The sequence below is a fragment of the Arachis stenosperma genome, chromosome 10, assembly GCF_014773155.1.
Source record: "Arachis stenosperma cultivar V10309 chromosome 10, arast.V10309.gnm1.PFL2, whole genome shotgun sequence".
NCBI lineage: Eukaryota > Viridiplantae > Streptophyta > Magnoliopsida > Fabales > Fabaceae > Arachis > Arachis stenosperma.
Window position 1 is genome coordinate 115,457,797 of NC_080386.1, and position 16,270 is coordinate 115,474,066.

Sequence of the window (16,270 nt, forward strand, 5' to 3'; positions counted from 1 at the left end):
TCAATGCACGTCTTGAATCCCATACATCACTATAAAGATTTGTCATTATAATCACCCGCTAACAAGAAAAAAATGTGCTTCCTTCAAAAATTAAATGATAAATGTACAAAAATATCGCTGACAACAATCGTGCATATCTATTGTTTTTCTAATTTTTATTGTTTTTCTTACAATTATTATTAGGTTACTAAACTACTTGATGCATTTGATAAGCACGAAATATAAAAAAATTTAACTCAAACTGATGCCATGACTACCCACCAACATTTAATGTATATTTGTTTGTTGTCCCTATATGAAAACTACGAAGACGCAATGCTACATGAATCAACTAATTGTCTTTTGTATAAATATAACATGCAAAATACATTATGTAAAATATATTTGAAAACACTGGATTTACTTATTCGAAGCACAGAAAATTTCCTAGATTGATAGATATAGATGTTCTTTAATCAATTAGCTTGAGAATCTATATTTTTGTACTTGCGTACGTACATATATATATATATGTATGTATGTATGTAGTTTCTGTATGGAGGAATTAAGGAATACTGGTTATTATATAGTATTTAACTATATATAGAAGCGAGCTCATGATTTATTTCGACCCCATAATTATGTTTGTGTCGCTTCATGAATATGATATATCTTGTTGGTGGTGTTTGATAGATTTGAATGCGCATCAGAGACAGCATAATTAGGGTTGTTTGCATGCGGGCTAGCTAAGCTGGTTAATTTAATTTCTTGTGATTCACCAGTACTGTATAACTTTATGCACACTTCTACTTCTATTACTATTATATTTATATATTTTTGAACGTATACGGAATATTCTACCAAAACCTTAGCCCATGTTATAATTATATGTATATGATGTGGGTTAAGCATCGTATTCTACCGTGTGTGTATATATTTACGCTACTACTGTTTGTATGTGAGTTAAGCATAGAAATGGCAATATTACTATTTGTGTAGTAAAAATACTACTATTTTTTACAATTAAAATCTTTTTATTTTTTATTTTGTATATATAATTATTTTGTATTTAACTTTACATAAATATTTATTTTTTTTTTGTCTTTGAACAATAAATATAAAAATTAAAAAAAAAACACATAACTTTATAAGCAATAATATTAAAATTTTGCATTTTTTATCCTCTTCCACCTCCTTTTTCTCCTTTTTGTTCTTTTTCTTTTGTTTTTGTAGTTATTTTGAGTACCTTTATAATTATCTCTATCCAACTTCATAAATTTTTATATTTTTATTTTTTTTATAGAATTTTACAATTTTTTATTTCATTTTATTTTGTTCTTTCTTATTTTCTTAAATTTCTTTTTTAGAAGAGAGACACTATTAATAAAGCAAAATAGAGAAAAAGAAGAAAAACACAAAAAGCAACAAAAAAAAAAAAAAGAATAAGCAAAAAGAGAAAAATAAACTTAAAGCAACCACAAAAGAAGAATAGTGTAATTCATGTTCGTTTTGTATGAATGATTTTTTGTTGGACCTATTAGTAACTGAACCAACTTGGTTAGGCTTAATTTCTAAAATATTTGTATTTATAACAATACGATTAAATTAAATACGAGATGTATATATATATATATTAGAGTTTTTTTGGTGATTTAAAAGAAAATAAACAACAACTAAAAAAAAAAATAAACAAGAAATTGTTTAAGAATGGCAGTCCCGTTGAATACTACTTTCAAATTACTTTCAAGGCAACGGAAGCTCCACTTGGGGAGAAAGGGTCCTCATTGTAGCCTTTGTCATGATGTCTGCTACTATATTTACATCTCTCAATATCAACCGGAGATCAGCACGCCATTTCCAAGACATAATATCTCGGATTTTGAACACCAAAGAATCAATAAACCTATAGCAATCCTGTAAATTATTGACAATAATAAAAGCCTCCACACAGTCTGTCTTACATATAATGTCTCTTTATCCTGAGTCTCATGCTAAAAGAAAGCCTCTCCAAATAACAAACAACTCTCATTGCAAAGTGCTACGACTCTCAATTGTTCCCAAATAGCCTCGTTGCCACCTTCCCTTCCAATCTCTGCTAACACAAGGAAAACCAACTCGAGTACCATTGCCAGGATAGCTAGCATCACAATTAATCTTAAAGGTACCCACTGAGGGGGGAATCCAAGAGCCACTAATGGTGGAGGGGATAGACAGTCGTTGCAACTCAAAAATATTTCGGAGCTCTTTTTCCAAAGACAAAGCCATACTAATCACCTTGTCTGTGGTCCAATGCTTGTGAGGATGAAAGATCTCTTTATTCCCCGAACGCCAAATCCACCAGAGACCAGAAAAGAATCTAAAGGGATGCTGTTTGCTATTATGTAAGAATCAACTCATCAAATCCACTGGTTGATCGGAGATCCCTAAAGCTTGCCAAACTAGTTGGGCTTTTGGACAATCCCGAATATAATGTAAAACCAATTCCTGACCTGAGAAACATCGTGGATAGCTATCCGTGTGCGAAATGCCCCTCTTAAAACGAAATGTAGCAGTAGGAAGAGCCTCCCAAAGACATAGCCAGGCCAAAAATTTGTACTTTTCCAGAACATGTTGACGCCAAAGCCAAAGCCAATTACCCTTATCCTCCCAACTAAACATCTTCTTACTGAGTCACAAATAACCACTACAAGCATCATAAACCTTTGAAGCCGCACCAGTCCAACACCAACCGACCTCTGAACCAGCTTGAACATCTGGGTTGTAAGAGTTAATGTTGCTCTGCAGAGACTGATGCAGAGGAGAATAGATGTTCTCAAGGTTCCACTGTCCAGATGACCAAAGATCCAAGATTCTAAGATCCGAATTAGAAATGCGAACATAATCCATCTTCCGACACAGTCGCCCCTCTCTTCTCCATTTAGAAAACCAAAAGTTCTGTTCAAATCCCCAATGCACCAAATAAAACCTTCTTTCAGGATATCCCAAGCTCGTCATATACTCTTCCAAACATAAGATCCCCTTCCTCGAGACCGACTGAAACAATCATCCTTAGAAGACTGGTATTTCTCCGTCAACAGTTGAACTCATAGCTTGTCAGGATGGTGAAAAAGTTGCCAAATTAGCTTTCCAAGAAGAGCAATATTAGCACAAAAAGGATATCTAATTCCCAGACCTCCAAATTTCTCAGGGGTGACCAACACTTTCCAGTTAACTAAATTCAGGCCTCTACCATCAACTTGACCCTTCCAAAGAAAGGTTTGCATCATGGATTCTATCTTATTAGTTACCCCTTTAGGGAAGAGAGATACCTGCATACGATAAGTAGGAATCGCAGTCACTACAGAGTTGATCAAACAGAGTCTGCCTGCCTTATTAAGCAATCTCTCTTTCCAGCTGGCTAGCCGTCCTCGAATCTTGTCCAGAACATCGTTGAAAGTTGTGCGTGTCACCCGAGAGTGATTAAGGTTCACCCCCTAAATACTTTCCCAAGTTCTAGACGAATCTGATGGAGGACACTCCGGTGAAAATCTCTTTTTTTGTCGCTGAAACATTCCTAGAGCATAGCGCTTTAGATTTCTCCACATTAACCTTCATCCCAGAGGCTTTGGAGAAATTTTCCAAAGCTACCATTACAGTTTGAACTTGCTATTTTTCGGCTTTACAGTAAAGAAGCAAATCATCGGCAAACATCAAATGAGAAATTCTTGGACCCCTCTAGAAATTGCAACCGGCTTCCACAAGCCCCTATCAACTTGCTGATTAATAGAATAGGACAATCTCTCCATACACAACACAAACAGATACGGTGATATAGGATCTCCTTGCCTAAGACCCCTGCTCGGAGTGAAGCTATTTAATCTATCCCCATTCCAGAGGATAGACAGGGAGGAAGTAGTGACACAACGCATAATCAGATTGACTGTCGGAGGAGGAAAGCCAAAACTCATAAGGGTTTGTTTAACAAATCCCCAATCCACACTATCATACGCTTTCTCCAAGTCAATCTTAAAGGCCAGGGTGTCTTTCTTTGACTTTGTCTTCTTCATGAAATGGAGAACCTCTTGTGCTATAATGAGTTGTCTGGAGTTCCTCTCCCCAGGATAAATCCTCCTTGAAGGGGCCCAACAATCTCTTTGAGTTGGGGACGAAGTCTATTGACCAGGACCTTCGTTATAACTTTGTAAACCACATTACAGAGACTAATAGGTCAGAAATCCTTCTTGGAAATCGATTTTTCTACCTTCGGAATAAGAACTACAAGAGTTTCCATCATCCTTGGATCCATATCCAAACTAAAGAACGCATGACGAACCAAAGTCCAAAAATAAAAACTAATAATCTCCCAGTATTCTTTAAAGAAGAAAGCCTGGAACCCATCAGGGCCCGGCGCGTTAAAAGAATGCATACTGAAAACAGCCGATTTAACTTCTTCCAGAGTAACGGGCGCTGTGAGGCTACAACAAGCTTCATCATTCAGGGAAGGCAGCGGCACATCACCAAGACAACTTAAGTCTACATCCTCTGATTGGCAGAATAGGCGTTTATAAAAGGATTCAGCTTCCCTTTTAAGGATATCTGGGTCCGTTTCCCACACCCTATCTTGAAGAAAGAGACCATGAATTTTATTATGCTTTCTCCGCACAAGAGTCTGGACATGAAAGAACTTGGTATTTCTATCCCCGAATTTTACCCACTGCTCTCTGGATTTCTGAAACCATAGAAGTTCCTCCTGCACAAGCGTGTTATTAAATTCCTCAATTAGCTATTGTTCTTTTTGTCGCATAGACAAATCTTCCAATACTTTTAGTCGCTTTTGAAGAAAATTAATCTATCTCTCCAATTTACATTTCCTAATGAAAATATTGCTGAACACTTTAGAATTAAACTCCAAAGAGTTCTTCTGCACTTCTGAAAGCTTGCCATGTATCTCTCTATAGCCAGCCTGCCATGACTGGTTCACAATATGTCTGTATTCCGGATGAGTTGCCTAAGCCGCAATAAACCAAAAAGGTATATTCTTTTTCGGTTGGGGACGACCTGTACAGCGTACTAGGATAGGACAATGATCAGACTAAAGTCTATTTAAAATTTCTACATAAGCCTCTGGAAAGAGAGATAACCATCCACTGTTGATACACACCCGGTCAAGTTTTTTTGCCACCTCAACACCATTTTTAACCCTTCTGTACCAAGAAAACCGTCTTCCAATAGTCTTTAAGTCAAACAGATCACTATCCCCTAGAGAGGCAGCAAGCCGATCTGCATGGCGACTCAAGAAGAGGCAACTCTTAGATTCATGTGAGAATAGTATTTCATTAAAATCATCAAGAACAATCCAAGGCCCAAAGAAAGACTGGGACTGAGTAACAAGATAATCCTATAGCAGAACTCTGGTATTAAACTGAGGACTACCATAGATACCACTGTACCTCCAAATCACATTATTTACCTGAATCTCAACTGTAACACACTGATCGAAAGCATCAACCCATTTGCAATGAACACCCTGCATTGCAGAAAGGAACCAGATACACCCCTTATGTCCTGACGCCTCCACTATACCGATAGGGTGATAACCAAGTCTTTCCCAGAACAACTTCAAGTGTTGAAAAGGACAGTGAGTTTCAACCACAATAAAAATTACGGGTTTAAATTTCCTAACCATCTCTTTACAATTTACCCGGGCTAACTTATCAGAAGCACCCCTAATATTCCAAACTATTATATATTTAAACTATCCATAATATAAAATATAAAAATATTAAACAAGGAAATCAAAGTGCTTCACCAACCTCAAACCGAGGCTTGCCCAACGGAAGTGACTCTTGTGACCTTCGTGTTTGCCGGATCTCCATGGAATATCTCCTCATTCCCGCCTACCGACGCAGCAACAGCCGACAATGCACCTTCCTTCTCCAATGGCACCGCCATGGTAACACCCTCCTTCACGGTTGCAAGAAGACATGACGATGCTTCCCCCGTCGTGCCTCCACTCTTCTCAATTGGCAAGCTCTGTAGGGACGTCGGCCTTTGTGGTTTCCGGAGAGAGGAGCCGCAAGGCACTAGGGTGTGTCGGGTTGAGGAGATCGACGTCTCACCAACACGGAAAGCGCTGTGTCTGACCTTGACTCGTGAACCGACCCTGGCACGATAGGAGCTGGATCCATCCATGTGAGAGAAGTGGATTGTGGGCCTGATTACTCTACCCGAATCGGTTCTGGATTGAGTGCCTCTTTGAACCTTGTTAGATTGCATCTAGCCCAACTTGATTTTACCTTTCCTCACAACTTGCTCCCAGCCTGGTTCATCGTGCATGGAAGCCTCCTTAACGTTATTTCCTTCCAAATTATTTGCCTCCAAATCCTCTTGCAAACTCAGTGTAGGATTCTCGCCAGTAACACTACCTACCACATCAGGTTCTACTTCATTTGAATTGTGAATTTTGGGCTCAGGATGTGGCACTGCCGTTGTACTGTCTCGGGACTTGGTGGCATCAGAATCAGCACTCTTTCCTTCCCTGGAGTCTCTACCCAAGCACTGTGCCATATCGTGACCATAACGTGCACAAGAATTACAAATTAAATTTAAATTTTCATATTCCACTATATGAGTTACGCCTTCCACAATGATATTCTTGATCACTAGCAATCCTAAATTTATTTGAACACAAGCTCGGGCATATCGTCCTCTCTCAACCAACTTAGTGGCTATGTCTACTTTGATGGAGACTCCTATTGCAGAAGCAATACGCATCATGGTATGTTCCTAATAGCACCTGACTGTGAGCCCCGAAATCCGAACCCATACAAGCGTAAACTCGAAGGATTGCTCACATGGCCAAAAATCCATCTCCCACAGTTTTACAGCAACATAGTGTCCCTCAATCAACCACGGGCCACCAAGCATGACCTTCTCACGATCTTCACCTGCATCGAATTTTACCATGAAGTACCCAAATTCCACATCAAGCAGATCAAAGCCACCTTTGATGCGCCAAACCATCCGAAGCTTGTGTGAAAGAGCTGTGTAACTATAATTTTTATCAAGAACCTTGATCACTAAAGCTTCTCGATAGGGCTCTGCCAAGCAAAGCTTGGCTTCTTCAGTGAAGTTTACACATGGAGTCTGGGGATTGCCCTGCTTGCCCACCACCGTCGCTATACTATCCCCAGATAGAGATTCTGCAAGTGCCAAGGCCTTCGATTTCTCTGGACCTAGGGGTGGCAACGGGGCGGGTAGGGGCGGGTTTTTGCACTACCCGACCCGCCCCGCTGTACACCAACTCACATAGAACCCGTCCCGCTTCTACCCGCAGGTAGTAAAACGCTGAATTCTAACCCGCCCTATAATTATTAAAATTCAATAAATAAAATTAAATTTCAAAATTTATATAACCATCATCACATACATAACATAAATTAAAATAAAAATTTAAATGCGATACAATATTATTAATCATTTACTAATTATTTTATATATATTATACATATTATATATTAAAATAATATATATTATATATATAGCGGGGCGGGTAGGGGCGGGTATTACCTAAATCCAACCCCGCCCCGCCCCACCCTCGGTGCGGGGCGGGTAGCGGATAGGGGCGGGGTGGGTACTCGCGGGTTCGGGTGGTATTACCATCCCTATCTGGACCAATGACTTTATCTCTAAAGGAGACCTTTGTAGAATTTGAAAAACCCTCTCGTGAAAAACCCTCCTTGGCACTGGATGCACCCCCATCCACACTCTCCCCCTTATCTCTTCCGACGGCATGGTTGCCATCCTCACTATGTTTCACCCTCAAACACTCGTTTTCACTCTCTCCTTCTCTCATTCTCTCTGAGTACGGAGTTTTTATTTTTGACTATGACTATAAAATATATATATTAGGTTAATTACTCTGCAAGTTCCTAAAGTTTCATCAAATTTTTAATTAGGTTCTTATATTTTTTCTTTTTAATTAAGTCTCTATACTATTTAATTTTTTTCAATTAAGTTCCTACCGTCACAAAAGCGTCTAAAATAACGGTATATTCTGTTAAAAAAATGAATATTCTAACGTTAAAGATAAAAGACCTAATTTAGAACATCTCAATTTTTTGAAATTCCAAAATCACCCTTGTCATCATTTTTTACAAACGCAGGAAGTTGAATCCCTTCATTTTCTACTTCAGTATTCTCTCTCGCTTCTCCATGAATAATGGTAGCAACTCTTCCGCTTCCAAATTAATCTCCTTTCTTCCAAATACAGTTACTAAAATGGGTTATTGTTGCTGCGATGAAGACGATGGTGACATTCTCAGTCAACGGCCTCTTTATCTTTCCAATACTGCCACTACAAAACCTTAACCTTTCAATTTCCCACTCCTGTCCCCATTACCCGCACGGCTACCCTCCCCGAGCTGCCTGATCGCCCTCAGAGATCTCCACGGCAACCTCTAGAAGATGAAGCAGGTGCTATGTCTCGCTGGCCTTATTGACGCCTCTGACCGCTATGTAGGGGGCTCTACCACTATGGTCCAAGTCGGCGATATCCTCGACTGCGGCGGCAGTGAGCTCAAGATCCTCTACTTCCTCGAGAAGCTAAAACGCGGGTAGGTTTCGAGAGAGTTCTTTGACAGGTTTCAAGAAGAGATTTCTTCAACAGGTTTCGAGCCTGCGTTGCGTCCCTGCGGCCTAACGGTCCAATTTCGAGTAGGTTTCTTACTTTCTGTTGTAGAATGCAACTATCTTGGTTGTTGGAGATTCAAATTTTGTTCACGGAGGATTGTTGCCATAGCATGTTGATTACGGTTTGGAGAGGATAAATGAGAAAGTTGGGGAATGGATTAAAAGTTAGGAATTTGGTTTGGATTTTAAGTGTAACAATTAATCTGATATTAAAAGTGGTTTATTTGTGATTAGTCTGCTTGAAATTGTCCTGAATTGAATTGTCTAAAATTTTTCTCTGGAACCGCAAAGCGAATTTCACTACAAGAAAAACGCTGAATATCATCGGATTTAGTGTCAAATGTTAGCGGTGACTTTTTCGTCGGATTTACCATTGAATTTGGCTATAAATTCGAAACCCTAAATATTATCGTTGGAATTGATGTTTTGACGGTAATATTTGGGGGAAAAAATATGGCGCGCTCACTACTATCAGATTTACCGGCAGGTAAATCTGACGGTAACCTTGTTTAGTAAAACATTGCATTTTGGGCACACGAAAAACGTTACCATCAGATTTTTCCGAGGGTAAATCCAACGGTAATCGTGTCCTAAATGAAAGTGCAAACCGTCATCTCCCCCATTTTAAATTTCTCATTCTCTCTTTATAACCACCCTCTCTCTTTCATCACCACCTCCACCTCCGTTATTTGCCCTCTCCCGTCGCTGCCGCCAGCCGTGCTCAATGCGCCACGTGGATTTGGGGAAGCAGAACCTCCACCGCGAGCCACGCCTCCACCACCATGATGTCTGTCGCTCTTTCCATCGAGGCACACTCTGACGAGCCACATCCACTGCCGCAACCTCTACCTCTACCGTTGCTCCACTCTTCGTGTTCTAAGGTTGTTTTTGGAATTTTGTCAATTTTTCTATTAATCTTCTCTATTTTAAATTCATTATGGTTTAATTAGATTTTAATTTTTCATTAGTAATTTGATTTAGTTAAACTACTTTTTGCTGTTAGGTTGATTTAGAGTAAAATTTAAATTTTTTTTTAGGATTTTTCATGGTTCATAGGTAATTAAGCATGCTATTGTGATTCTTGAGTTTGTAATTTGAATTTGTTTAGGGTTTATTGACTGATATTCTACTGAACACTATAATATAATACTGAATTTTGTGGAATCTATAATAGATCAGTTAACTTATTATTTTGAACCATCATTTTGTAGTTTGAATATTAGTTTCACCATTCAATTAAATTTTTAACACCACTTTTTAATCAACATGATACAATTTAATCATACATGGATTTTATTTTTTGTTCAAATTCCACTGATATTTTAATAGTTTATTCTCATTTTTCTTACATATGCTTTTTGCAGAAGTTGATTTAGTTGTGAGTTGTGATTGATTATCTTAGTAAATTAATTTTGTTCAAAGAACATTATTAGCTAATAGACTGCTGAAAATAATTAAATATTTATTTGTTTTACAATGTGCTTTTTTTTAGTCTAATGTGCCTAAGTTCATACTCACAGTTACAATTTTTTTTTCTATAAATATGTATATAAAACTCATACATGCTTCGATTTATCTTCCCTATTTGATCTATTATATTTAATCTCTTTTATCTTTTCTACTTCTACTACAATTTGAATGCTTATTTAGTGAGAACTTGCTCTTATTTAACTCATAAGTATTGTATGTTGTCTTATTTCAACTCATTCTTTTTTTATTCTCATGCTTCTTTTATTCTCATATCATTTTTTGCCAAAATTTTATTTTCAAATAACGTAACACATGGAATAATATCACCTAACTATGCACACCACTAACATTTACTCACGAGTTTAGTATCATTTTATACCACTCCATATGTCAAAGATATACCTTATTTGGTTTATAGAAATGGTTGCATTTATTTACCAGTTAATTTTTCAGTTTTCAAACAAGTACACCAAGTCTGGTCGTCAATGCTATTTTGTTTTTTTTATTTGTGTTTTTGCACGCGAAGTGTTCGATGATGTGCATTTCTATGTTGGTATTATTATAATTTATTGTTCATTTGTTGTTCTGAATTTTTGTTAATTGGTATGCTATTTGCAGACATGATGACTAGTAGAGGTGTTTCGGATCAGGCTGCTGGTCGTAGTCGTAGCCATGGTCGGGGTAGATGGAGAATTTTTTTTTGGTATTCCTAGGACTTCTTGATCCTCTCCCTCTACTCCGACCATCTCGGTGACATCATAAGTTGTGGGTTTAGCGGACCAGCCGTTCATCATGGTCCCTAACCGTAACTACATGCTTCCATCTACGGTGATAATGCCGCCTGCTATCGTTCAGCAGCCCACTACCACGGCGATGCCACCTCCAGGCTACAGTGACGGAAGCTGCGACCCCGGAGTCCTCTCACAGAAGTAGGGGTGGAAAAAGGCCAAGCGGCCTGTAGTCTGGCCTGGCGTGTTATAAAATAGACAGAGGCTCGGGCTATTATAAAAGGCTTATTATATTAATAGGTAAGGCCCAATGATAAACCATTATTTTATGGTTTATCTTGTGTTTAATTGAGTAGTTTTTATCAAGCCTTTGCACACTTATTCATACTATTTGCATGGTTTTACATTCTCCTTTCTGATTTTGTGCTATGATTGAAAACATGCTTCTTTGATCTTAATTTTGCTATGTTTAATCCTCTCTTATTACCATTCGATGTCGTGATATGTGTGTTAAGTGTTTTCAGGGATTACAAGACAGGAATGGCTTAAAGGATAGAAAGGAAGCATGCAGAAGTGGAAGGAATACAAGAAGTTGAAGGAACTGCAAAACTGTCAGCCTGACCCTCTCTCACTAAAATGACAATAACTTGAGCTACAGAGGTCCAAATGACGCGGTTCCAGTTGAGTTGGAAAGTTAACGTCCGGGGCTTTGATTTAATATATAATTCATTATAGTGGCCGTACAGTTAGGCGATGCGAACACGTGCTCCACGCGGAGTCGCATCTGCGAAAATCAGCATGGCAGAATTCGTTTCCAGTGAATCCTGGGCTATTTCTGCCCCAGTTTCAAGCCCAGAAAACACAGATTAAAGGCTGCAAAGTGGAGGAATGAAGGAGACAATTCATAATTTACTTTTCATAATTTAGATGTAGTTTTTAGAGAGAGAGGTTCTCTCCTCTCTCTTAGGATTAGGATTAGGATTAGGATTTTTAGAATTAGGATTTCATCTTCTTCAATCACAGGTTCAATGTTCCTTTTATTTATTTTTTTAATTTAATTTATGAACTTTTCCATGTTAGATTTGAATATTCTATTTAATATAATTTGAGGTATTTTCAGATCTATGATTTGTTTCTTTTATTTATATAAATAATTTAGATTTTTTCCTTTTGGCTTTGGTTGAGTCATTGGAGACTCTTGAGTTATCAAACTCATTGTTGATTGAAAATTGGAATTCTTCAAGAATTAATTCGAGTTCCAATAACTCTAGCCTTTCCCAAGGAAAGACTAGGACCTGAGGAATCAAAATTAATTCATCCACTTGTCTTACCTTCATAGTTAGAGGTTGACTTAGTGGGAGAAAAATCCAATTCTCATCACAATTGATAAGGATAACTGGGATATGACTTCCAGTTTTCATACCTTGCCAAGAGCTTATTTAGTTATTATTTTAACGACTTGTTATTTTACATTACTTGTTCAACCCTTTTGAAAACCCCAAAACATATCTTTTTCCATAACCAATAATAAAACACACCTCCCTGCAATTCCAAGAGAAGACGACCCGAGGTTTAAATACTTCGGTTATCAATTTATTTAGAGGTTTGTTACTTGTGACAACCAAACGTTTGTACGAAAGGATTTTTTGTTGGTTTAGAAGCTATACTTACAACGCGACTATTTTTATAAAATTCTTTACTAGCAAAAATCTTAACGTCAAAATGGCGCCGTAACCGGGAAATTGCAAACGTGTGCCTTATTATTGGTTATTGTAAATATTTTTCAAAAAAAAAATTCAGATTTTTATTTTAAAATTTTTATCTTATCTTATCTTAGTTTTAAATTTCAAAATTCAAATCTTTTTCAAAAATCATATCTTTTTCAAAATCTTATCTTACCTTTTTTTTTCAAAAATCATATCTTTTTCGAAAGCTTATATTATCCTTTTTCAAAAATCATATCTTTTTCAAAATATTTTCTTATTTTTTTCCAAAAATCATATTTTTTTTTCAAAATCTTATCTAATCTTTTTCAAAAATCGTATCTTTTTCAAAATATTTTCTTTTTGTTAGTTTTTGTTTCTATTTTCTCCTGCTACTATGAACTCTCACTCCTTTGGCTATGAGTCTGGTTACAACTATGTTGCAGGAAGAGGAAGCTATAACAGGAATATGCATCAAGGTCAAAGCAATCAAAGATAGATGGAGCCAAGAGGATCTGATCAACCCTTTAGGCAACAACACCTTCCAAGATATCATGGACGAAGACCATTCTACAATGCATACCAAGATGATAGATATGGTGGACCCCCTTGTAGTTACCAACAAGCCCCACCCTATGCTTATGAACCACCTCCACAACATACCTTTGAACCACCAAACTCACAAGCCACTTTCCACCATTCACCTCCATATGACCCTAACCCATATCCACACCAATTCCAATTCAATTACTCCCAAGAACCACCACTTCCCTATGCACCATATCCCTATCCATCGACCCAAGAATCATAGGCCTGCCTTAAGAAAATAGTAGATCAATTTTATGCAACCCTTTGGACACTCAAGGACCTCCCATAGCTTCATGTGGAGAATCTAATGAAGAACGTAGCATGAAGGAGATGCTAGAAACTCCAGTGGATAGTAAGGATCATGACTTTGTACTGGAACAAGTGGAGGAAGCCAGAATTATTGAAGAAGAAGAAGTGGTCGAAGACTCAGGAGATGCTGAGCCTCCATTGGAAAGTCCATTCATAGAACCTCCTTCCAAGGTGTTTGATGTTGATGTTGAGGAGGGTGTACAACCTCCAAAGCATATCATGGTTGAAGACTTTAAAGGGGATGATCAAGAGATGGATTCAATCATTGCTGAATTCTTATCTACCATTGAATCCTCTCCCATTGAACTTGACATGGAGATTAAAGAAGAAGAAGCACAACCTCCCATGACCTTGGTGAGTAGTGAAGAAGATATCAAATTAGAAGAAAGCTACCAAGAGGAAGAGGTTGATATTGAAGAAGCTTGCAAGGAGGTGGAAGTTGTCAAAGAAGAGCCCAAGGGAATGGAGCTGAAAATCACCTTGCCAAAGTTGTTGGATACCTCTCCCCCAAAGCCATCACCATCCATTCCTTCATTCAAGTGGGTAAATCTTTCATCTCTAAGCTTAATTAGCTCACTTGAATATGCTTTACTTGAGACAGATGGTCAGCTTAGAGCCATTTGTGGTATTAAGCGTAAGAGGGATATGGTCAGTGGTAGAAGTTGTCAAGCAAGGTTCAACATGATTGTGTGCTCAAGGTTTAAATGCAAGGGTTGGTGTAGAGCTCAACTGAATGGGTCTAGGAAGTTGTTTGGCCGCTTTAGTGAGAATTCAGATTGCTTGCTACCCGGATGGAATCATAATGATCAACAAGAAGACGGGTGCAAAAGTAAGGTTTGGGACCCCGGAATTCATTCCAACAATCAATACTCTTGGGGCCTTGTCACTTGCTTCAACTTGCTTGAAGGCTTTCTGCGCCTAGTTTGGGATCCCAGAGGATATTGGATTTGCAAACATTGGTGGAGATTCCTAGATGAATTCAAGCACAAGCCACCATAACAGGGAGCTCACCAAATGTCCAACTTAAAGACTTTAACTAAAAGTGCTGGGTGGGAGACAACCCACCATGGTATGATCATTCTCTTCCCTCTCCGTAGTTTTCTTTTTCAATAACTCTTCTCAGTCCTAGTGCATATAGTTTGCATCTACATTTGCATCTTGCATATTCAAAAAAAAAAGAAGAAGAAAGAGAGCACGCGACGCGACAACGTCAATGACGCGTCCGCGTCATAGGTGCCTTATAAACGAGAAGAAAGGATTAGAAAGTCACGCAAAAGTGTGGCTGGAGGCGTGCCTTTGGCACAAATTAATCCACGCGACCGCGTTGATGACGCGATCGCGTCATTAACGAAATAGCCTCCCCACGCGTCCGCGTCACCCATGCAACCGCGTGGCCCTGTAAATCGACGTAAAAAATGTGTATGGCCGAAAGTTGAGCTGGATCGTGGCTGGACTCGTGCTAGAAGCACAAGCCCTACCACGCGAACGCGTGCCCCACGCGTCCGCGCCGTTTTTCAGAAAAAGGCCAACCACGCGATCGCGTCCCCTACGCGACCGCGTCACCCAGATTTTTGGCAAAATGCATTTAAACAGAGAGTTGTGCGAATGCGAGGCTGCACTCGCGCCACTAGCACAAATCGAGTCACGCGTCCGCGTGCCACACGCGTTCGCGTCACTTCCTCAAAGTGCTATCCACGCGACCGCGTGCCCCACGCATCTGCGTCCCTTGCGCCGCACAGCCTATCCATCCCAGCGCCAACTATCTTATCTTTTCTTAATCTTTTTCTTTCCCCTTTCTTAGTTCTTTCTTCTTCCTTCTTTACTTTCTTCTATTATCTCTATTCTTCATCTTATTCATTCTTTTTCTTCTTCTCTCTTTACTCTCTTCTTTCTCATTTTCTCCCTTTCTTTTCTATATTTGCTGTTTTACATTGGTGTTACAATCTTTTTACTCATCTGTTGCATATCTCCTGCATTATTTTAGGTGCTTCTTAACTTGTTTGCTATTTAGTTGACATGCCATGTGCTTCTATTATTTTTTCACTTGCATGTTGTAGCTACCATGTAATTGAGACCCTCATTATTTGGCATTAACCCACCCAGACTTTATTTATATTCTTATTTTTATTTCTGGGTTACTTTTTCTTCTTTTTCCTCTTCTTTTAGGCTGACCACCAAGAGGAAAAAAGGAAAGTTTCTAACTGGAACAGTAAACACGTCTACCGCACAATCTTTAGAGAAAAAGCATAAGTGGAGCCACCTGTCCACTTGCACATCTTTGCATGCACCGAGGACGGTGCAACCTTTAAGTGTGAGGAGGTCGATACCGACTTTCGTGGGTTAGTTATTTTCTGACTCAACACCAATGTTTAAACTTCTCTGTAGTTAGTTCTTGCATTTGCATGTTTGATTGCATTATAGTTAGATTTTGTGCATATTTTACCACCACTTGGTTGAAGTAATAAATTTCTTTTCAAGACTTTATTTTATAATATTTTACTAATTTAAATTAAAAAAATTAAAATTTTCATGTGTTAAATTTGTTTGAAGTTGTATTTGGAACATGGTTTTTGAGCTAAAGAACACACAACCTGTGAGATTTTGAGCTTATTTACATTGTTACATTATTTAACCATAAATTTTTATTCTTGTGTGTTTTCTTCTCTATGATTGCAATCTTTACTTTGTTTCAGTCTATAGGTCCATTGTTTAGTATATTTACATGCTTGCATATGATTGAGGCCATTATTTGTATTTTTGCTCACTTATCCCAAATAAACCTACCTTTTATGTCACCCTTGTTAGCCACTTTGAGCTTTTTAA